This window comes from Anoplolepis gracilipes, chromosome 3 (assembly GCF_047496725.1).
Source record: "Anoplolepis gracilipes chromosome 3, ASM4749672v1, whole genome shotgun sequence".
Classification (NCBI taxonomy): domain Eukaryota; kingdom Metazoa; phylum Arthropoda; class Insecta; order Hymenoptera; family Formicidae; genus Anoplolepis; species Anoplolepis gracilipes.
This window is the reverse complement of record NC_132972.1, coordinates 10,278,370-10,301,435: the sequence shown is the minus strand read 5'-3', so window position 1 is coordinate 10,301,435 and position 23,066 is coordinate 10,278,370. Positions and strand designations below refer to the sequence as shown.

General features: G+C 34.9%; 1 protein-coding gene across 8 annotated transcripts in view; it reads right to left on the bottom strand.

Moving 5' to 3' along the window:
• Positions 1–23,066, bottom strand: part of LOC140664298 (uncharacterized) — a 133,768-nt gene that overhangs the window by 7,500 nt on the left and 103,202 nt on the right. Inside the window, exons 1-2 of one of the 8 annotated variants that reach the window (XM_072889317.1) lie at positions 17,929–18,267; positions 13,061–17,302 (exon numbers count right to left, since the gene is read on the bottom strand). The exons of 1 other annotated variant lie outside the window; for it this stretch is intronic. The gene's annotated coding sequence lies outside the window, so the exon portion shown is untranslated. Of the gene's footprint in view, positions 1–13,060; positions 17,303–17,414; positions 17,842–17,928; positions 18,268–23,066 lie in introns of those variants that run through there. 6 more of the 8 variants (XM_072889316.1, XM_072889314.1, XM_072889319.1 and 3 more) reach the window with 6 other exon arrangements.

The window sequence follows — 23,066 nt, the reverse complement described above, 5'->3', positions numbered from 1 at the left end:
TGAAAATGAACCCGCGCGATACCTAAGATATGTTTTGATACCCCTCGCGCACGCTCTCCTTCATTTTCATTCGACGTACTAATGAATCATCCAGCTACAACTGGAAATGAAATTCGATACGAGTCATAATCCACGGTCGTGCATGTAGGTAAATTGATCCTAATATCGAGAAACGCGATCGTCAAATAAATCAACGATCATGAGAACCGTATGCAACTCGGTTTAATAAAACTTGACAACCAAATTAATACGAAATTAATATGGGTAATATAAATATATGCCGACTATTATTAAACTTTTCTATTTCTTTTTTTTTCTCTTCTAAACATTAATATTAAAAAAAATAATAATTTAATATAAAAGAAAATATCAAACGCGCACAAAATATTTTTATAAGATTTAGAATGGATTTTTAAGTGACTAATAAAAATTTTACAATTCGTCGTATTCATATGTATTTTTTAAATCGCTCTGTATAATTTTTGCCATATATCATCGCGTGAATGTAAGTTTATTTTTCCTTCACGCTGACTATGCACATGCGCGAGTTTATCGCAGCGGTCTAATCAGTCGAGCGAACCGCGTTGTATGTCCGTAAATAAAAAGTATCCAGCCAAGTTTTATATACGGCAAGCAATGCACGAGAGGGTAACCAGTGTACGTGAAAAATAAAGGGTTCCTAAAAAAAAAAATTAAAGTCGTCTTTTGACAGAAGTTTAGCGCGAAGTGGCTCTTGCGCGAATCCTATAAAAATGAGTCGTAATACTAGCTGGCGTTCCACGGGAGCTTGATATCGATTTCTATCTAGAAATTTACATCGCGTCGTATATCAGACCTGCTACGGTTCGCGGGTGAATAAAATCAGCCGAATGCGGCTGTGCATCCGCCGTCATTCGCTGAAAACGTAAGTCCGCCGTTGGCTGGATAAAAGCTACTCGGCTTTAAACTCGGATAGAGACACGTGTCGTAATGTCGACAGTTACCTGTTTCCCTCATCGATAGTAAACGAACCTTTTTTATGCCTCATGTTCACCCGAAAACCTTTAAAAGTGCTACTCGGCAGTAAAATTCTGAGCAATGAATATATAACCGCGAGTGATTCTCGATTGTACGTGTATATCGGAAATTTCTTCTATCGAGGAATATTTTTGAGAGTATGCTCTTAAAGTAGTCTTATAAGAAAACTTTTACAACTGCTCTTTCATTTTTTTACGATTTTTAGAGATATTATGGAAAGATATATATTTTAGTTAAAAAATACATGTGCAATTTATAATATTATAAATTTAATTGAAGCTTTTTAGTAAATGAAGTACACTTTTATCAAGTTAATTCAACACTTCGTTCTTTCACATAAACGTGAATATATTTTTTGTGAAAAAGCTTTAGAAGAAAATTGAAAATAATTTTCTTCTTCCTTTTTTCCCCCATTAAATCTTTAAAAAAAAATCTAAATATGCATAGTTAGAAAACGCTTTTCTATTAAAACTTCTATCTCATTTACCTACAGTTTCGGCGATATTTGACAAGACACATCAAACTAGTTTCAACCTCTAAGCCTGCATTATAGCATATGCAAGAAAGTAAGTACACGTCCCTCATCGCGAGCTACTCTACACGACACACTTGAAGCTTAGTAAACTCGAGAGACAGTTGCGAGAGAGTTCCCTAGTTAAAGTCATCTCCCGTCGTCTCAAATTCATTCCGATCGAGCGCAGATAAATCGTGGGAAGAGGGTAGACTGTTAACGCGTTCCCGCGTGTAATCTACGTCACGAGTCACAGACGAGAGAGGCTAAAAGTCATTTACAGATTTATGCGCTGTTTACTTAACGGCAGTAACGGTTATTTATATATGGAAAGTATTTTTCTGCTTTTCTCTTCAACCCCTTCCTCACCCCGACTAATTAAGCCTAGATAAATTATGCATGAGTCGTCTGGTTGAGTCACGCCGCGTCGGCGGTGAATTTGACGTCCCTCCCTCCCACGTGGGGTGAGGGGCATCGATCGCAAGGCACCCTACGTGAGAGCCAAAGATCGAAAACCCCCCGCGGTACGTGCGATAGGGCGCGTGTTTCCGCCAGGTAACTTCGAGAGCGAAACTACCGCTGCGATATAAATGCACTTCCCACACATATCGCGAATAAAAATATTGATATAATAAAATAGCGAAAGGTACACACACATGGATACGACGCAATATCCGTGATATGATCTGAAAGATGACTAACAATAAATTTAGTTGACTGAGTTATCATTACGGTTATTATATTCGGAATGCGCTTTATACCAGAAATTAATTATCGATTATATAATTCGCTGTGCTTATTATACAATTCGCATCACGTACACGGATGTTTATTATAATACATAGATTAATTATCAATTATTATTTGTAATTATAATATAAAGTATATGTATATTATTATTATTATTATTATTTTTGTTGTTATTATTATTATTGAGATCAAAATTAATTTATTGTCAAGTATTATATACACAACTGTTAATTATTACAGTCGATTGAAAATTTATTAATATAAAGAAGTGATATTATATATGAATATTTTATATTTCCTATTCGTTGTTTAATGATTCTAGATTGCGTCTGGCTTTCTTAGCCCTCAAGGGAACGTGATATGGTAATTCTGATTGTGAGATAAATATCGCGCGAAGGAAAGTTGTCAACCTATTATCGCGGTTTCTCTACTAGCCGTCAGAACAATACAATTGCGTAGTTGGAAACACGCCGTGGAAATTTCGACTGAAATTTTGTTACTATAATCTAGCTGTCGAAAAGCGTTGTTTTAATAAGAATATCTCTTATTTCTCATCAAAGCCTGAATGTCATCTTATCTCATCTTTTCTTCTTCTTACATGTGTTTTGTAATTATTAATACAATAAACAATAATGAGAAATTCTTATTTTATGAGAAATCTCAATTAAAGAATTTCCAACGAAACAAGACGTTCCTTAATTTTCGAGATTCAATTATTTCATAGCTTCATACAATACGCATCAGAAAATGAAATCACAGCGCGGTTTTTTTTACACAATAAAACGAAGCGAGCTTCCCTCGAGCACAGTTTAACGTGACAATGTTCTTGTCTTTATGTATCTACAGTTACCGTTGAACATGAGACGTTGTTTTGCTTTTCCCCGAGGAATTAAACCGAGTTAATCCGTTGTCTGAAGCAGGTTTCGTGATACGCGCGCTGCCCTAAGGGGTCCCAAACATCTGAGAGGTAGGTTCTGGTAAATATTCCGCATGCGGTATTTCGCATGTCACGTATACATACAAATAGCTATGTGCTGACATGTATGTATATATATATATATATATATATATATATATATATATACATATACACATACACACACGTCCGATTGCGGCCAGGTGGATATTGCGCGCGCGAATCCGTACGCATCCCAAGGCGACGTGCGTGTGTATACGCAGACGCGCCGCAGAAATACCGGGCGCTCCGGGAGCGCGGATAATATGCTCGATAGGAATTATAGTCAGGTGGCGTCAAACGTGAGGGAGAACGTCGTGGAATCGTGCACAGGCCGCTTAAATCGGATTGATGTGAATAGACAATGCTCGCAATCAATAAGAATCGCGACAATTCCGTAATTTTTCTGCTGTTTTCAACTTTCAAACAGAATTACCCTTTAGGTATAGATCACTCGTTTACGTCGGATGAATGTAAAAAAATAAAATACAATTAAATCATTCAAAATATAGAATTAAAAAATGTCAAGGGATATAAATATAACAACGCTGTATTTCCCGAATATAATATTTTACGAATCATTTGCTTCTTCATTATTAATTCTAACAATTACATACAGCACGATTTTGCTTTTTATAAATCGAAAGCCAGGTGAACTGTGTTGTTTACACTGACATATATTAAGTGTAAATAGCGGAATGTGTCAGATTAACTCCAACTCGAGTGTCTCTAACAGATGCAGATGTTCGAAGACACCGCTATCTTTAATTATTATTCTGTTAAAGCTATAACGGGTGTCTTTGATAATGTTACGTTTTCTAATCGAATAATCTGTATACATTAAATTCTAATTAATAGATAAATTATCAATTAAAGAAAATCCAAATTTCGCATAATAATAATGCATTAATACACAATTAAAATAATAATAATAATTATTATTATTATTGTTATTATTATTTAAACAATTTTTTACTCCTTTTTATTTTCCTACATATGTTTATTCGTAAAATCGGAGAAAAAATATTGGAAAACTTGACGAATAATGGCCGCTGACCAAGTAATGAGCTTAAATGTGAGGATTAGTACCCTAATTAAGTTATATGGCACTCAAGTAATACCGACTCATCTTCCATAATACCTCTCTCGGGTTTGTAGGATTCTCTACTGATTTATCTCCTCATTCTGGTAATCTCATTTAGATAGTTTTGTTCTTTGAAGGAGGGTTCTGTGTTCAATAACTATTAATATACCGTCGAGATTTTGTAAATACAATATTAGATTAGTAATACTCTATGTTATCGAATTATACGTGACATCTCAGGTAGAATTTCCTTCTCTGTAGTATAAACTTTAGTAGATCTCGCGCATCTCATATCACATCACATTTATTTTTACTGCAAACATGAGTGTACATTAAAATAATTTTACTGTGCTTGCGACAGGAGTTTTTGTTTATTACAACGAGATATCTCTAACGTAAAATATGATGTTACAAGGATGGCAATTTTATCAGATGCATTTATGTAATTAAATAAATGTTAGGTTGCACAGACATAAACGTGTAAAATTACACGGTATACAAAATGCATGTCTCTAATTGAATCCCTTTGTTTTTTGCGTAAATATATTTCACTCGAGTGAAAAACTATTCCCGGGAGGACACGGATCGATGATTTTTCAATCACGAATTACCGAAGGAGATCGATTATCGTGATTCGAAAGTAACACGATATCTTGGGCAATTGTATGGAAATGCAATTGCTTTGGAAGATAGGAAGACTATTTATAAGAATCTTATATTCTAACAAGAAAAACATTAGTCTATTATATATTAGATTAATATTAAAATTAATGTCATAAAGTTGATTTATCTTACTAATTTATTTATATAAAATTTTAATTTAATCAGAAAATTATATTTTGATTAGAAACATATATCTTTTTTTAAATTCATAAATTGTTAGACTAAATAAGTAGAAATTTATTTACAAAACTCTAAAGCCAGGTCTAAGGAACACGCTTGCGCGCTAAAAGCATCGTTCTATCTTTGTTACTTACTGAAAGTTGAACAAGAACAGAACACGCTAATAGCGTTTTCCCGAACGCATCCTAAGACGAAGGGAAAATTTGGTATATCTAAGTCAGAATATAAGATACTTGCACGTAAGTAAAATAACAAGAGTTTAGAGTGCAGTTAGTGCAGCAATGTGAGACGGTTTTAAACAATCTAGAAAATTCCAGCGCGCCAGCTGATGTGCTCTTATAATAAATTTGCATAATAATTCAACACGTTAGCAATGTCGCACGGTAATATACCTCAGATCAGTAATTCATATTCGTGATCAGGCAAATTGAATTTGCGCAGGGAACGCAGAAAGTTTTGACAAAGAGACCTTCGTGAATTACCACGATTCATAACCAGGGCTATCTGCCGATAACCGTAGTCGACGACGTTATACAGCCCGAGCAGGGTAAAATTTATTAGAATGACAGGTGGAGAGATGGGGCGAAGATGGCGTGCTCCGAAGCTGCACGTAGCGTTAGGGCGCTGTCTCAGTCGTAAAACTTTTATCGTTTATTCCTTTGCTAAGCAGGTGCAGTTTACATGCGACACGCAGATGGACATTGCATTTTATATATATGGAGTGTTCTTAGAATTCGGTACGTGAGCTGGTCTCTAATCCGCGAATTCTTTAAGAAACAACAGACATCGCAGAATTATAAGACTCGGGAACGCAAACAGATAAAAAGATATCTCGACGTTCAAACTTATTTTTATAAGATTTTAGTTTTGGACGATTAGTACTGAAACTTAAAGTCTTGCACGTGAAGAGAATTGGAAAATTAAATTTTTTTAAATATATTACTATCAAAAATTTTATATATGAAAAAGAATTATCGATAACTCGTAGTTATTATGTAAGATATATTCTTTGAAATTCATAATAAATTTTAAATGTAAAAAAATGTTGATCAATATCTTTATATAAAATATACTTGAGAATATACATAAAGAAAATTAAAATGTCTAATTCTTTATTATTGTGACTTTATTAATGCCGACTGCTTCTTTATACCTATTTAATTTAATTTAATTTTTCCGATTTTTGGACATCAAATTATCTCTGAATGATTTTATATCGCAAAAATTTTTTTCTAACTATAATACAACGATCTTGCTTATTTCTTTCTGTAAAATAATCGAGAGTAAATGACCAAAGTTATGAAAATCACGCAGAGGTAAGATGTAGCTTTCGGGCAAATGGAAATATTCCAGGAAAATCCTTTCTCATCGCACATGGATAGGATTAGAGCGTAATATCATTCGTTACAGGCTCCTACAGAATGCATTTGTCCTCGTTATAAAGCGAAAAATTTAAGTCGTAATAACGTCAATGAATTACGTGCTCCAACTTCCGGCTACATTACACGAAATTGGAATGAGGGTCGACGACAGGAACATTGGCGAAGCCAAAAACCGTGACCTCGCGCATCGGTACATAAACCGCAATTTCTCAAGGGTGAAATATAATTTCTGTCGGAGTATTATATTACCCTCACACTTCCTCCTCCTCCCGGTATGTGCGTCGTGAAAATAAGCAGCTGTCGCTGCGATATATGGCGCAGACTTGCCTAAAATTGGCGTAATTTCGACCGCCCTATCGGCCGGAAACGATAGCATCTGCCTAATACGCCTGCGACCGTTGAGAGATTTTATACGATAAATATACGCCTATACACGCGTGTTGCAAGACATGTTGCACGATAGCTACACAGGACCGGATGTAAATTTGCCTTCGCACAGAGTTAGTCATACGCTAGCCATACGTCTCTGCCACCTATGAATTATTCTGCAACAGCAATCTGCGATTATACCTTCTCAAGTAATTTGATTGCAAAACTCGTAATGTAAAAAAATCACATGCTTTAATATGATATTAATTATTCTTATGTAATTATAATACCGTCGTGAAAGTAGCACATGTTACTACTGTAAACACTTCCCTTTACGCAACGCATCTCTTCTGTTTTTAAATAATGTACCCAGTTGCACATTCTTCTGAAACGACGCAAGTAGGTCACCCACTAAACCAGGCGACTCCAGGGAAATAATGCTGTAGTAACCCGATTGCAACAGATATTAAAAAAAACGCGCAAGATTTAAAATAAAGACGCTTCGACATAATGTAATTAGTATATACATATAAGCGTTCTAATATGTCAAAGGAATAGCGTTGCTTCATAGATGTGATTAAACCATTAGTACCACGTGGTTGTCAGTTAGAGTAAACATCAATGAGTTTACCGAAGCAACTCATCGATATTGCTAGTAAGTCAGTTGCGAGAGTAAATACATACGATAAGAGCCAGTGAAAACTACCCTTACTAAAAAAATCGATTTTAAAAGCTGATCAAAATAGTATATCTCATACAGAAATATTCAAAAGAATAAAACAAACCATTGTTTGAAAATGGAATTAATTCGTTGAAATTTCGCAAAACCAATTATATTCCGAAAAACTCTTCGAATTCTTGTTTCCAGATTTTTCGACATCGATTTTTCTTTCCTTTTAGCGTCATAATATTAAAATTAATATTAAAAATTAATAAATATTGCAAATAGAATAGATAAGAAATTGATGAGTTTCTATTTCATGAATTGAATCGAGAATAATTTTTAAACAAATATTTCGCTAATGAGATTGTACAGCTATAGAAAGATATGTGTTCTTCTATATCAGACTTCTCGGTCAGACGAGAGCTTTTCAACTTTCGGCTACTGATGCGTCTCGTATAAGATTAAAGGACAGAAATCCGGTAACGGATAAACCTCATAAAGGGTAGAAATATAGGGTTACACTGCTGTGCGACGCGCCAAAATGCAGCCTTTAGCTTTAACAGACCCGCCCGCCGGAAACGGCAAGTACAGGTTCACCTACACTGTTGTCTGGTCTGTGTAGACACCATCTGTGAACCGTAAAGGTGCGTTCGCACTATGTGGGCTGTAATCAACGCGATGGGAACGCTCGCTGTTCGGTTCAGCTGTTGAATTAACAATTGATGCTCTTCTCATTATGCATAAATTGGAGACTACTATATTTAAAATATAGAAACTAATATAAGTATTTGAGAAAAGCAAATTTTGTCTAAAAATTTCTGCTCATATTTAGTTAAATATTCATTTTACTCTCTATTTTATCGCGTGATATAAATATGAAATATAAATATTGTATCAATATCAAGTTAGACGTGAAAAATTCCAATTTATAGATACTATTTAATGCAGCTATTGAATTAACGATCGCTCTTCTCGTTATGCATAAATCGTGAAGGAAGGAACAGGAAACGAAGCTGCTATGTTTGAAATATTATAGAAGCTATCTGGAAAGAAAGCTCTCTGGGGAAATCAAGGAAAAGATCAAAAAATTTGCAGCTCTTGCCGATATAACAACTCTGATAACAAATTTATATTGCTCTTTCTACCATCATTCTTTTTTCTTAATCGCGTGATATAAATATCAAATTTTCAAAGATGAAATTTTCATCATATTAAAGAATATACTTTGACATATTATATAGTGCAATATAAATTTTATAACAGTGCGATATAAATTTTACGTAATTTCTTAATTTTTGATGTTAAATACATCTTAAGCATGATGACCGCTACAAAGCAGAAGAGCGACGTCTGACTTATCACGCGTGACGATCGAGACCGGAGCTCATATCCGGTTCCTGTGCCATATACGTTGTTTATTCACCTGCGTCACCTGAATGTCAAGTTTAGCTGGGTTTCGCGCGCTCCGAGCCCTCCCAACCGTTAAATGAGCGGGCAAACAATCGACTAGCCTGCCTGCCCCACAACCCTTTTACAAATACCGGGCGGTCAAACAGTATGTACCTGTTTCGTACCTGCCGAAACAATGGGACCAAAGCGATTGGCTTTTTACGGCGCGCGTTATTCATTGTTTTACTATACACGTATATCGCGACGTTAAAAAAAAGAACAGAAAACATTGTGTGTTCTGTGATCGTTTTGAGTATTCTTTTAACTCTGTCACAAATTGAGTGGATTTACGCGCCGTGCGACGAAATAGTGATATGAATCATATTTCGAGAAAGAAAAACTGTTCGTTTATTTAATTACGAGAAAGTTATAATACAATAAAGCTTTTCTTCAGTATTTCGTTTTATGATATAGTTTATTTGTTTTGTTTTAAAAAATTTAGTTTCTTTATAAAAATATATACTTATTAGTATATTATGAGAACTTTTGTGTATATATTATATATGAAGCATTTGCTTTTATTGATTTATTATAATCATCTAAATATTGCTGTTAAAAATAAACTGACGTGTCACACACGTGTCAGTTTATTTCGGCAGAAAGAATCATTTTTCAGAAAATAATGGAGAATTATTGATTTGTCCCGTCCCAGAATTCGCGAACGAATCGACGAAACGGTATTAGTATAGAGATGGTAATTTGCGGAACAATACCAGAACAAACTATTAACAAATCTGGTGATCTTATTGGAGATGACCACACGAGAATCCTCGCAACGGCCAATTTTCATTATAGTGTGGTAATACATTTTGACTTGCCATTTGGATTGTGTTCGAGTCTCGGCCAATTATTGTTCTGCTTGTGTACAATCAAACAGAAATCAATAACACCTTGTCGTCATATCCACCTCCATTGTATGCATATATCTTATATGTAAACCTAGTCGACGAGATGATTGTGATTTCGCGAATAAACGCAACATCGCTATATTATTTCTGCGAGAAATAGACATTATTACAAAAAAATATATTATTAAAATATTAGTATTTCAATTTGATTCTGTAAACATGGCGCACAATTTTATCTCGCTTCGTCGTTCATGTCACATCGCTCGCGATCGTGTCCAATTAATGAAAACGAACGTTTGTCAATTTATCAGAACTAATATATCGACTTTATCAATTAACGCGTTATGATATATGATACTTCTCGCGCATCGCCGATCGATTATACCGTCGCGATGATCGCTCTTAACAGTTTACTAAATTAATTTATCTAATTAATCGCCCGGTGCGTGTGCAAGCTCGTCGTAATTAGCGGGGTTTGCCAATTGCCGCGACCGCCGGCCGCGAGCAAGGGTTGCGTAGATAATTTACCGAGTCATTTCGACGACTCGTAGTGCGTTTAATATAGACCGATGCCTGATTGCGAGGGGTATATTAACGCAGAACGCGATAAAGGTGCGGCCTAACTCGCAAATTACTTGTTCGCGTGTCGCTGGTCAACTTTCGTTGGAGTTCATGGTGGAAAAAAAAAAACAAAAAAGAAAAAAGAAAGAAAATAAAAACCCACGCGCGTGTGAAGAATTAATTATACGCGGTTGCGAAAACAAACATTTGCGAATAAATTGGCTTGTTTAAATAAAATCTCGATGCATTTTCTCTGATGCTGATTTAATCTCCATCGGAAATAATTAAGAACGATGCAAGGCTTCAACCTCTTTCGTGCACGAAGTAAGATTATTTAAAAATAGAGACGTTAATCTGTAAAAAAAAATTGAAACATCCTATGAAGAACTTGATAAATTATGAAAATATAAACAGATATCTTAATTGCTTGGCTAACGTTTATTTCTTTATTTATTCGAAGATATATGTACATCATTAGTCAGAATGTTAACACAGAAACGGAATGCTTGCAATTTCGAACAAACAAATAAACAACAGGCAACAACACAACCGCTACGTAGTCTCCAACTACGTTCTTTCCCTCTTCCATATAATGACGACACCTGGTTCTTTAGATCCTTTAGCCATAATCGCCTTATCTCGCGCCACCGACAATATCCCCTACAACTGCTTCGAACAGCAAGAAGAGTTAACTAACCAGCAGAGTTAGTGTAACAAGTTGAGAGAGAACACGTGACCATTGTACAAGCATTAGTATCAGAGTACTATTCTACTCTACGTTGACTTAATCAGTGTTTAATTAGTGACTTTGAAGAGATACGTAATCACATCTAACGTGTAACTTTTTTCAGATTCACAAGCAATTTCGAGATATATGACGACAGAGATTTAAATAATAAAATTAAAAACAAACCAACTTACTATGATATCGAACATAGATGATAAATATGTGAATCGATGCAAATATATATATTCAATAAACTGTGGTAATTTATAGAATAAAAATTATCCTTTTTAAATGTAACACTGTTTAAAAATTGTTAAATTAATTTCTCCCATTTAAAATAAAAGTAGGGCTTGAAATGTGTGTAAATTTTTGTTTTTATACGAAACAAAAAAGAAAGAAAAGAATGTAAAGTAGGTAGGTGCTATTTTTCTGCACCAGGGTCGAAAATTAAACTCGCCACTCAATTAAACAAGCCAAAAAATCGTAAGAGTACGCCGGTCGTTCGTGTGTTACCGCAGAAATTAAGCTCCGTCCGTAACAATGTCCACCACGCGGCCAGGTGCATTGTCGTTTGTTCGCGGGCGAAACATACGCGAAAACGATCGGTCGGACGGCCACGTACAGGGCTTTGCAATTATCGGCGTCCTTTGTCGCGCGCACGTCGGCAGACAAAGGAGAAACGCGGAAGAAATATCGCTTCGGGCGGAACGCATGGCAACGGAAATTATGATGCTCGCTTTCAGCGATTGGTGAATTAACAGCGGGAGAACATATATCGTCCACCGACCATCGTCCTACCCCTTCTGAAAAAAAAGCTTATGACTCTCGCGTTTTTATTGAACCGAACGCTCGTAAGTTCTGTGAGAGGATCTCGTCGATATCAGTCGACGATCGCAAAAAAAAAAAAAAAAAAAAAAAACGGACTCTCAACCATTTGACATTGGCCACTATATATCCCGGAAATAGATATCCCTTCTGCCATAGACAGCAATATTCATTGTGCTGTTTGATAAATGTTATTAATAACACCGGAAATGCACGTGTTTTGCACAGATTCGTCTCCGATAGAATTTATCGTGCATTTTATATGAGTTATCGTTTCTTGTTTGATCTGCGATCAATGAATAGGATTTCAGATTAAGACCTTATTTATCGAGACTTTTCCATCATAATTTATTCAATATTTTGTTTGTAAATTGTATCTTCTGATCAACAAAAAAACTGTTATTCTTTCTGGATCGTTAAATTTTTTCCAATGTTTTAATTTGAATAAAAAAGAGAGAGAGAGAGAGACAGAGAGACAGAGAGAGAGAAAATATCAATTTAAATTTATTTAAACCTTTTAGATCTTGTTACAAACATCGTGATTACAATGTAACATCCCCAGCACAGTACAAGCTATATTTATAAAATCTTTGATCAATGTGAGATCAATGTTTTCTCTCTGGAATAAAAACGTCAATATTTTAATGATTTATCAATGTATCAGTAAATAAAAATTAATTAATTACAATTAATTATTTTGACGCTTGGCTCTACATGCCTTTCATGTTTTCCCGTAATTTAAATTTGTGAGCCTTTTAGTCTTTCCCGTAATTAATTATTCTCAATTCTTACAATTAGAGAACAAATAAATAAATCTTACTTATTTCTTGTTTAATTTTGAATATAAGTTTCTACTTCAAAAACTAAACTATAGTTTGTCAAGATATTTAATGTTGAAAATTGAAAATATATGATGATTCTAATCATATTTTCGTAGAGGAAAAATTTCTTTCTTTCTGATAAAGATGTATATTAAGAATACATACTATAATCACACACACACATACACACACACGTACAAATATTTAAAAAATATGTATATCGAACAATTCGAGATACTAGAAAGAATTTTTACCTTCTTCTGCACTTGTGTTAACGGTTAGATAGTACGGCCTCGACGTGATTTGTCGCACCCTGCGCGAACGAAAAAGCAGATTGACGCCTCGTCGCGTTACAATTCTCCCCCTCCTCTTCCCTCCGTCGACATGCCTATATCCGCCGGGCATCGCACGACAGATAAAACATCATTTATTATCAGAGCGCGTCGACCTCGACCTCTCAACGATCTTCTCGAGGAGACGCACCAGAAGCTATCGGACGAAGAGTGCATCGTGCATGCGAATATTCTGCGGTTTCCTCTCTGACGAAGACGATCAACGCGCGCGATTCGACGGGGAGAGGAGAAAAAGGACAAAATTTGCCGCAGAAGGAGGATTCCGTCTTCAAATTTAATTACACGTCCGCGCGTGACAGTGTGTGCGCGAGTAATATTACACACAATCGCGAGGACAAATTCAGTGACAGATTTACGCGCTCTGGTTTCGCAAACTTTCATGACATTCTCTTAAGATAATTTCTAGAATTTATTTGCGATATACAAAGTCAAAATAAAATTTTGTTCAACAAACACACACAAGATTTGTTCTCAAAAATGATAATATGTGTGAAGTGTATTAAATTTCTTAATATAAAATTTAATTAATTTAATTTAATATAAATATTTTTAATATATAGACAGAGAGAGAGAGAGAGAGAGAGCTTGTAAAATAAATTCTCTAAATCATCACAAGCAACATTTTGAGCAAACACATATAATTCATTTTCGTTGAAATAAATCTTGTATTCCGGTCTAATCGCGTTTCGAATTGATATTCCTGATCTGTTTCTATCTTTTATTTACAAAATCGTGATCGAAAGATATCTCGTCTTAATCGGATGATGCCGTCATGGTCGAGGTTCTAAGCCTAAATCCATCACTGAACGGCGGTTAATGCAATCGCCGCCGCAGAAATGAAAAGCAAAGAGAGAGGAAACGGGATGAAGCGGAAATGGATGAAAGGACGGATAACGAGAATTAAACATCGAGAGATTTCCGTGCCAAGTGCCGCTCGCTTTTACGGTCGTCAATCGATGACTCGCGTCGTCGCTCGCGCGCGAATGAACGAGCAAGCCCGACATTTGCGACGCATATACGATGATCCACGGCCTAGTGCCAATTAAATCTCTTTTGTACGGCCGTTCTCTCATTCCCGCAGCCCGGTTTTTTTCGTGTACGGTTCGTGTATTCCCCTTGGATCGCGCACGTCAATGTTCGTCGATGAGAGTTCAACATAATGCACTCTTTTAACCTCCCGATGCACTCTAAGTAGCTCAAAATTATCCTATCATTTTTTAAAATACCAACTTGCTGAATTAATATTTATTTATTAGATTTAATTATGTTGCAACTTTTGAATGTAAAGTGAAGAAAATTGTGCAACGGAGGATTAAATTAACCCTTACTCCATATTGTTATTTTCGGCACTTCTAACCATACAAGTTAGCGTATTGTTAATAATTTTATTAATATGTAAAAGTATTTTCAGAAAACTAAAAAAATTTATATGTTTCCTTTGATCCTTTTAAATAAAGAATAGAATAATAAACTTGAAAAATAATTTGCTTAAATATATTGTTTTACAATTATTCGGTTTCCTGAAATTGTTAAAAAAATCAGACAAAAATAACCCACCAGTACAGAATAAGGATTAACCATTAAGGAAAGCGCAGCCAGGGATTATATTATCAAGATTTTATGTTATTAATGTGATAATTCTAATATTATATAATTCTAATTTTTTGAGGAAAAAATTAATTTATTAGAGTTTTAAAATTTTTTATGTGTCCCCTTTCGCGTTTTTATAAACAATTATAAAAACAAAAATTGTATTCAAGCTTACTTGAAATTAAGTGAAAAATTTTATTTTTTGTCTAAATAAATATTAACGAAAACTTTGGTTTGAAGAAATTGTGTGTTACTAGAATATTTAATATCAAATATTATAAATTAAATTTTTGATAAAGAAATATATTGACTTAAAAATTTCGCGAATAAAAATAAAATGTTTTAAAGACTCTAAGTATGCATACTTGTTTTCATTCTTTATATACGCGTGTTAGTGATAACGTGTTAGTTACGCAGTATGGAAAGCCTCGTTAATTAAGTGCAAATGCGCCTTGCATCTCTTCTCTCCCCAGCTACGCCCACCATTGATTCCGCCAAGAACTTCTTTGAACAGTAATAAACTCTGCAATATTCATGTGTCTTCGAACAATACATATGTAAATAAGTATTACAGAAATCACACAAAAAAAGCTTTTAAAGTTTCTTCCCGTTTATAAAGAGTTACTTTTGTTTCCTTTTGCATACAATTGTGATCTAGTTTTTAGCTTTAATTTCGTCCCGGGATTTCGTCAGCTCCGTTCCAAGTGCGATTCTAATACGGCCTGAACAAGGAGAGGAGGTCAAATCCGCACTCCTCGAATCTCCATCGCGAATCTGCCCCTGTTAACTCTTTGACGACCGACGAGGAGCAACGGAGGTTTCCTTTTTTTTTTTTTTTTTTTTTTTTTTATCTCATTTTCTTAGCTCAGACGGCGGGCTAATTCTGCCGGGCTAATGACCGCGAGACTTCGTACGCGCGAAGGTTTCTCTAGTAAAGGAGATGAATAGTCAATTCGGCAATAAATCAGCTCACCGTCGCTCGTAAGTCCCCATTTACACTTTCCTTTGTTGTGAGTCCGCGTACTTACAAAACAGGCGTGGCGTAAGATGCATATTCGCGTTTATACCGCGACGGGATCGTGAAACGTACGTATTATACCTTATTTTGCATACCGGGTTAACGTTTAATTAGCGGCTAACAAAGCGGAATAAAAAGAAATAATAGCTAAGACGTTAAAATTATAGTTTTTCCCCGTGACATTTTCCTCTTTGTCGAAAAGCAAAATTAAAACGAAAATATCGAGAGGAAGAGATAATCTCTTTATTACATTTTCTCAGAAAAAAGCATATATCCGTTTTATCCAATAAAATTTTTATCAAAGTGTAACTCTGTTATTCCTAAGATATTTTTATATCTCAATTTTCTATTGTGCGTCGCTAAAATATTTTATCAATAAAATATTTATCAATAAAATCTATCATGAAATATATGTATATATATTTTATGATAGATTTACTTATATTTTATAGAAAATTTTTATATTTATCTCTGAAGAACGTAAGATACAATTGCATGTGAAAATTTAAAACTTATTACTGTAATTTACACATTTACTCTATTTTTTATGTATTATATCTATGGTGGCCCAAAAAAGAATGTTATAATATAAACTATTTAGAAATTAGTTGAGAAATTAATTACGTCGCATTATCCGCATTAATCGTCGATCGTCAAAAAGTTAATTTATAATTATACAGCCACATAGCTGTGCCAGATTATGGACATTGAAAATCCATTACCAGTTGATAGCGTCAATTATATTTATACTGGATATCTTTCAAAAATATTACACGTAATGCAAATTCTCTTTTTTACTAATGGTTTTCAATTTGCATTCCTTGCAATGAAATTATTATTAATGACATTGCAGCAGCCGATACAACAACGAGAGGAGAGAACGGAAAAAATAAAGTTGTATTTTTTATAATTATCTTTCCTGTTAAATAAATAAATAATATTTTTTTCTAGTAACTTTTCGTGACATTTTTGACATATAATTTAAAAGTTGAAGTGTCGAAACTATAAAAGTGAAAAATGATAAAAATTAATATCAACACAAAAATAAAAAATATCAACAAAGATTTAAAAAAGCATGCAATACAATTTATTGTCATAATCTTGACACTTTTTTCTACTACTACTCCTCTCTCTGTTATTTTGGATAATATATATCTCAAATAAACATATTTTTATGCTAGTTATTCACTACAAAATCAATCTATACTGTGTGTTACATTTTTGAAAAATTTCATTTTATTAGCATTAAAAAATTATTATAATTCGAATACTAATCTGTCAAAAGTGTACTCATCTGCTCTGCATTCTGCGATGATTCTTTTCCTTCCTGCTCGACGCTTCCGAAATTTTTCGCCGTGGAAAGCATCTCGGAGGTACGTAGAAATAATTCATGAATGTATCGATCAAAAGCACTTTTGTCCCGTTTGCAACATTCATGGTATTATCGATCGCTGCTTTCATAATGCATGTTTTATGAGAATAGTCTGTAACAGTCTTTTGAACGTCGTGCATTTTTCTTTGTCCCTATTCAATAGCTGCAATTTGCATAACAAATTAATTGAAATAATAGAGAAGATGATAAAGTTATCGACCAGCAGTTTCTGCGAGTTTAATTTACATTATTGACAACCATGATTAGCACATTACTTTTCTATTCTTTCCTATAATACTTTCTTTGCATCAGGTGTATTGCATTTGTTATGGATTTTTTTTTACTGTTTTTTAGTATTTATACAACACACCAGCATATTTATGATACGTTAATATGAATAGATTCAAGCTGTGCTACGAACTCCCGTTACTAGATAGTAAAATTCGCGAGCACTGTCGGAAGAATTTATTCTTTTCACTATCTCTCAAGTCTCTACGCGCACGTGATATCTCTGGGGAAAGTATGACGCGAGAAAAAATGCGTGCGCAAAAGTCTGCTAGCAAATCTTCTCCAAAGGAAAAAAGAAAACTTCATAATTCTAAATGTTACAAGATCAAGTTGAAGAAACTTTTGTAAAGAATATTTTCAAACAAGAACTTATCATTTTTTATAATTTAGAGAAGTGCATCATGAATATCTCGTCAGTGAAATGTGTTTACAAATTCTCCTGTGACGTTTTAGATGAAAAATAAAAATAAATAAGAGTATAAGATATAGTATTTTACAAACACATTCGATATTTTTCCGATTATAAAAGAAAATAGATAGGTTTCTTTTACAAGTGTTATAAAAAAAGTCCATTTATGAAATACGGAGACTCACAAAGTCTACGTTCAAGTCGACTTTGATTAAACTTTCAAAATTACAAATTCACGAGATACTTTCGGAATAAGTGACTCGAATAATTCTCGATGTATACAGGCGCAACGCACAATGCAAATTCGACAACGCAAGGCAAACGATGGCACACGAACACGCGAGAGCGAGAGAGGTCGACACGCAAATAACTCGCGAGCGTAGAGACGAACGCGCCCGTTTGCACGGACGCGCGAAATGCAACTGCGAGCGGAATTCGCGCGGACCGCAGTAGTTGCATGCACATGCTTCTGCGAGTCGAGCACGTGCCATTGGTGAACGTGGATATGTGTGCGTGCGCGCGCGCGCGCGCGCTCTCGCGCAATCGCAACTAGCTAGCAGAGTTGGGTTCAAACGTTCCGTACAAGCAAGTTTCGAAACATATTGCATTTTGAACTAAATGAAAACGATCGCGATCGCAAAATTGTCACTTTAGAGGCACAAGTGACCGCGAGAATCAATCTGGAAAAATGGCTTAAATACAAATGTCAAATGTAAAAACTTAATAACGTCGTTTTTCTATCAAGCCACAAACTTGTTGAAAAGTTATATAGTGATAACGATAATGCACAAATCGAGAAATACAGGACAATATAATAATTTATTTACGAAATACATTCGGACTAAATGACTCGATTTTTTACACGTGGTATAAATTGTCAAAGTATTGTCAAAGTAATAAATTTTAATTATCTTAATTCCATTTCTAGTTAGAAAAGATTGCTTTATTTGGCCGTATATGTATATGGTGTATATACACGATCTCGCAATCACCGCAACCAATGAAATCGGAACGGAAGAGAAAGAGAGTTCGCGGTTATCCCGGCCGGAACAGGCGATTCGTATCACCGGACGATAACGAGCAGTACATTTTATAACTTTATGTATGCGACACATCCAACAGATTATCACGTGTCGTCCAGCGTTTCGAAATGTTAATAACGACTTACAATAGATTAATCTAAAGCATTATATACCGCAGATCGAAAATGTTGTATACTTTCGATTTTATGTTACATAAACATATCTTATACAAATTGATAAGAAAATAACCGTAACAAAAATTAAATAAATATTCACTGAAAAAAAGATAATCATAATTTAATCATGGATTTTAATTGATGTCGAAATAGTTTCTGAACAAATTCAAATATTTTTTTCTCTTTCTTCTATTAAAAAAAAAAACACTCTAAAGAAGAGTATACATATATAAAGTAATCATAATTATATTATAATTAATAAAAATAAGAAAGTTGTTGTATTTTTATTAATGACTTTTGATCTTAATCTTAGGGAAGACAAGTACAAATAATAATTTGTTGCAAATCAAATTTTAAAAATATAATTAAATAATACGATTTCGTTGTCTATTACCGAAATTTGATTGTCAGAAAAGATTCTTCAGCATCAGATTTGTCAACAAAACAATCATTAATTTCAGAATCTGTTATTTCAAACATTTCATACTGCATACCTTGTTATGCACACACATATCAAAGTCATTTATATTCTCGAGAATTAAACTCCCTTGATGGAAATTTACAATTCTGATTCCCTCGATTACGCAATCTCGACAATTTTCAGGTTCCGATAATTAATCTCTGTTGTACCGCGAATAGGTCGGTCCATTTCTATCGTCTAGAAACAGTATTTTATTCACATTCTCTTTCTCTTTGTCTCACGTCGTCGCGCGCAATCATCGTTGTTTTCCCGTTTCGTTCGCGAATGTCGCATAAAAGGCACGGGGGAACTGTCATAAGTACAGAAAGCGATTAATTTTAGCGGACGAGCGACGTGGAACACGAGTGCATAAAGCACGATTCAATTGCGCGTCGCCGAAGAACCACGACCACGCGTCCATGTATCACTCGTGAGACGCGCGCGAGTTTAAGATATATGGGATTTTTACTTCCGGTAACATCCGGCATGAAGCAGCGAATGCGCAGCGACGCGTATAAACGTTGTTACGTGTCCACGCGTATCGCTCGAGTGGCAAACAAGATTGCGTTCTGAGGAAAAGAAAAAGTTACGAATAAACTACAAATAAGATTTTCTTCTGTTAGACATTTTTATTAGAGAGAGTGACCGATTTCCACGAAGTATTTGTGGTATTTTTGTAATACTTTTTTTTAAGGAAAAGAAGTGATCTGTGTATATACACTTGCTATTTTTATTACAAGCAACGTGTTAACATCGAATTATACATATATATAATACTACATCTCAAAGTTCAAAATAGACCGAGTTAATTTCGAATTACCCGATGTAATTGGAGATGTCTGCGACTGAACGATTACAAAAACCTATTGTTTTTGTTTCATCAAATGGTTTTCGGTAAGCGTCATAACTTATGGCTGATAAAAAGATATGTATCCAACCAGACACATAGAAATAATATAAAATAATTTCCTGATGTTCGCTCGAAATAAGAACTTTAGCGCGTTTTTATTCGCGACGTAAAACACGAATGCGACCAGCTTTCGCGCGTTTTTTCACATGGTTTTTGACCGCAAATGACCGCGATATTCATGTTTGTGTCAAAGTGTTGGACGCTCGTGCATTGGTCGAATGAGATATTATTGACAAATTAATTACGCATTGTGCGTGTGTGTATATGTTGGACCGGATATACGTATATCCTCGATACATGTCGCGCGGATATTAAAAACAACGATTTGTCGTTGCGGACCACGCGAGCGTTATAACTCGCGTAATTAGAACTGCGCGGTTTTTCATCAGAAATTAAATTCCCAGATTACGAGTAAAAATTGAATATTTTTTTTTAAAGAAAAAATAATACGAAGAGCGATGTCACGCATATGTCACACGCGATATACCTACAATATTTTTTTACGACAGAGTTGCATTCGCCTGGAGCGTTCGCGCTTTGAACATTCATCTCGTTACTACAAGAACGTAAAACTGCACTCGGATAAGACAGTCGACATGCGGTTTAGGAAAGCTTAAAACGTGGAAATATCCTGTCTCTTGCCCTAGGAGAGAAATAGGTTAAATACGTCAGTAAAACGCTCCTTTGTCGGTCGGAAATTCGAATCTGTAAAGCTTGTAAAAGCGGCTTGTGGCGGAACGATTTTGCGGAAGCAACGTCAGAAAGAGGGAACAAAGGACAACGTATATTTTCTCGTGGCAATTATGGGGTTATCTCTCTCTATTATTCAATACGTTCGCAATTTGCTTTTCAATACGTACAATTTGCGAGTCAAAAATACAAATCCATTCGATAAGATTGTGTTTGCGCAAACTTTTGTGTGAATCCTTACATTATGTGATCGAAATCAAATTTTTATCATTATTTTCTTTTCTTTTTTTCTAAAAATAATACATGTATATTTGTATGCGATAAGTATAATTAATAATTAAAATGTCATTCATAAAAAGTATATGTCGAATCGAATGAAATACTATTTCAAAGTTATGGAATTTTGAACAAGACATTGAGATAATCAGCTATAAATCCTTCTTGTATGAAACACGGAGAAAAAGAAAACTTGGTTAATAAATTATTGTTATCGTCTAATAAAAAATAAAATATTTTATACCACATGAAACTTATCTAGACAATTTGCGTAAACGGAGATGTAGCGAAACTCATATAACGTCTGGCAGAAATCACATGAAGATCATATGTAGGAAGAAAAGATTTTTCTACGTCATGCGTTATCAAGAGAGCTAACAAGGGATATGCAAATGAAGCATTTTTCGCGGCAACTCGGACTCCCGGAGTCGAGAAACGAGCCGGGCTCCGACATTGAATAATTTCGCGCACTTTTATGCAGAATATAACGCGCCCCCTCCACCCTCCTCCACCTCCACCCTTTCAAATCTCGCGCTCGCACTCAGGGAATAATGAATCACGCGTGTGAAACGGGCTAGCTCGTGCTGTATACGCGGAAACCGTGATTGCTACGAGGAGCACGTACGCGCTCGAAACTTGAAAATTCTTACCCGGGAAGAAAACGAGAGCGGCAGGATTATGTCTGACGAAATGAAGGAATATCCGGCGGCGAAATGAATCGCGAATGCTCGAACGGGTACGTGACGCTATGGCGAATGCATCGCGAGATATCGCGGACTATTTGTGTTATCGAGTGCCAGCCGTAAAGCGCGTCGATTTACAGCTTTTCTCGTTTACGTCAAGAAATAGTCGAGATAACGAGACATTTAAACAACGGTTACACTTTTACGTTTTCTCAAAAAGAATGTAAAAAAAAATTTAAGTAAACCTTTGTAGCTATGCTACGTGACTCTCTTTCTCTCTCAATTTTTCGTTTCGGAATACTTGGAATTTTACACATGTCAGTTTCCAAAAAAAATTACTTTTAGTTTTTTTTTTTTTTTTCGCGTATGTGAATATTCTCCTAAAAGATCTGTCAATTCAATTCACTTTAATAACAGTGTTGAATTATTTTAATTAAAAATAATTACTGTACTTCTTTTGCTTTGTCTTTATTATAAAATTCTAAAAGCTTCTATCAATAATATTAGAAAAAATCGATATCAACAATCATGGTAACATTTTGAGCTACACATATGTACAACAGAATTTTATTTTATTTCCTATGTCAAAAAAATAATACTCATATGTCTTTTAAATATTAATGTTGATATATTTCGTCAAGTCAATCTTGTCGCAGTCGATATGCTCTAACATACTTTCGCTTCTAACTTTTACTTTTGATACTCCATTAAAGCGATCGTTACTATATCAACATCAAATATCGGCACTTAGATAATATCGATATACTAAGCACATCCCTAGGTGCAACGTAGCACTTTAATAACGACCTACTTGCGCTTAACAGACATAAAACGTCGATAATTTCCGAATAGTATCGAGATCCTCCGTTCGAGATGCGAAAACGCGCACGAAACGAGTCGCTTGGGAAGAGTATCGATACTTCCATAATATCTCATATGGCACACGGTAAAGTGTGTGCCATCTCTCTGGGTGCGCAATCGCGCGTTAATTACCAGCCATTCGCTTCCTCGAG